The sequence below is a fragment of the Equus asinus genome, chromosome 2 (assembly GCF_041296235.1).
Source record: "Equus asinus isolate D_3611 breed Donkey chromosome 2, EquAss-T2T_v2, whole genome shotgun sequence".
Lineage (NCBI taxonomy): Eukaryota > Metazoa > Chordata > Mammalia > Perissodactyla > Equidae > Equus > Equus asinus.
In genome coordinates, this window is record NC_091791.1 from 142,575,959 (window position 1) to 142,578,509 (window position 2,551).

The window sequence follows — 2,551 nt, forward strand, 5'->3', positions numbered from 1 at the left end:
CACAGTGCCTGTTTTTATAAATAAAGTTTTATTGGAACACAGCCACACCCACTTGTTTACATATTGTCTGTGGCTGTTTTCCTTCTACAACAGCAGAATTGAGTAGGTGTGACAGAAAATGTTTGGCTTGCAAAACCTATATTTATCTGGCACTCCACAGAAAAAGTTTGCTGACCCTTGCTCTAGCCTAAGCTGTGCCTTCTCCTGAGTTTTAGGCATGAGTGAGCATGTATTTTTAAATAGTGGGGTATGCCCACCAGCAATAGATTTATCTGCATCTCTCTGTATCAGACTCTGGAACTCATAACCAAGTCCCATGGATAAAGACTACAATAGCAAGGTGAAGGGATATTTTTGTTAGGAATTCTGTCATACTGGGGACATAAAGAGTATAATGCACAATGCTCATTGCTGTAGAATCATCTGGAGAACATTTAAAAGCAGATTTCCAGACTCCATTCCCAGAGATTCTGATTCAGCAAATCTTGGGAATCTGAAATTTTAAAATGCTCTCCAGGTAAATCTGATATGTAGCAAGTAAGCAGTCAGGATTTGGAAGTCAAATTGATCTAAAAATCCATGGCCAAGTAAGACGGTCTTTTTATTCTTGATGAATCATTAATGAGAGGCCAATTCGTTTTTCTTGATTTACATACTTCTGAGTCTCTGGCTTTAGGGAATTAAAACAGAAAATTCAAAATCTCCAAGCAACGATTTTCCTCAACCACTCTCCTTGCACTAAGGATTATATAATAAAAACTCTAGGTTTCCATATTGACTGGTATTTTCAAAGTGCTTTCCCATCTTCTCTCAACAACCCTGTAAGGTGGAGTGTAAGATCCAATTTGCTTTATCATACTTAGCATTTGCTTGGTCTTTATCACACTTTCTAAAACCCTGTCAATCCAGTCGTCCCAGGGCCACTTCCAGATGTTTATTCATGCATTCATTCAACACAATTTCTTTTTGAATACTTTGACAGTCATTGCTAGGTCCCAGAGGATACTCTAGCCAACTGGCTGAAATTCCTGCCTGCATGGAGCTTACATTCTAGTTGGGGGGAGGCTTCTCCGATGTGCCTCCTCTAGGAAAAATTTCCCCAGTCTATCTTTGTCTGAATCTTCTAATCAGGAATTTCCCCCCAAACTAATTAAAGAAAGGGTAACATTTGTTCCCTGACCACGTCATATAATGTCTTTTAAAGCAATTCCAGCGCTGTGGTGCTAGTCTGTTAAAACTGCACACTGGCTTCATGTTCACATCTGTTCTCCCTGACATTCTACGTGCAGTTAAACGACATCTATGGGTCTTGCCTCCGGAAGGATAAGACTCCTATTTGTGGTTAGTTCTAAGTCCTCATATGATTAATGAGTGCTTTTTAGTGATTCTGACATCAAAACAAACCCACTGTCTCACTGATTGAAGATGAGAGTCTGCACTTACAGATTCTCTTTAGTAGGATAACTGGGAGACTTGACGACAAACAGAACCATTTCAGAGAAGTTAAGCCAAAGAATGTAAGAGCCAGGAGACCTCAGAGCTGTAGCCCCACTGCCCTTTAAAGGATCCGAAATCTGAGACTCAGAGAGGCTTCCTAAATTGCCTCAGGTCACACAGCCCAAGTGATGGATGTGGAATCAATGACCAAATCCAACCTACAAGGACATTGGGGGGTCCTTCTCCTAAAATTTAACGTCTAAATCCGGTCCAAACGTTTCACTGCTTCTACCCACTCTCCTTTCTTGTATTAATTCCGCATCGCTCTTTCTCGAAGAGTCGAGTGGTTAGAACTCGAAGTTGGGAATCTCACAAACAGGTGTCCAGAGCACGGACACGGAATCGGGGAATTGGGGTCTCCACAGGCCAGCCGAGAACTCGCCGGCTCCCGCCTGCAAAGTTTTCTCGGATCGGGCGTTCGCCTCTCACATCCCTGGCTGCGAGGCCAAGATGCCCGCCGTGGCCTCCGCCGAACTTCGGGGATGCCATTTCCTCGCAGGAGCCCGGCCGTGGCGCGCGGGCCGCGGAGCCGGCGTCCCCGGGCCTGGCGGGCCGCGGGGGAGGGCGGGGCGGCCCCTCGCGCGCGCTGCCCGCCCCGGCCGCGAGGGCCGCGGGCCCGTGAGCCCCGGCGCGGAGGAGCGGCGCGCGCGGGCCGTGGGGGCTGGGCCGAGGCGGAGCGCGAGGCGGCGGCGGGCGCGGCGGGACGAGGCAGCGGCCCCCGCCCCCGAAGTCCGTCGCCGCGCGGGGCCGGGGAGCGCAGGGCGGGGAAGCCGCGGGGCCGCGCCACGTCCCTCGCCCGCCCCAGCGCGGGTCGTGCAGGCGGCTGCAGGCTGGGGGCTTTTGTGTCTGCGACTCGGGAGCGGCGGGAGCGCGGCCCTCCTCCTCAGAGGGCGCTGTGAGGGCGCCGCCAGGGCCGGCAGCCCGCGCCTGCCTCCCTGTCAGCGGCTCCTGAGGCGGCGGCGGCGGCGAAGAAGAAGGAGTGGGAGGCGGCGGCGGCGGCGCACTCGCCCTCCGCACATGCCGGCCCCGGGCGGGGGGCCGCCCCCAGGCCGCG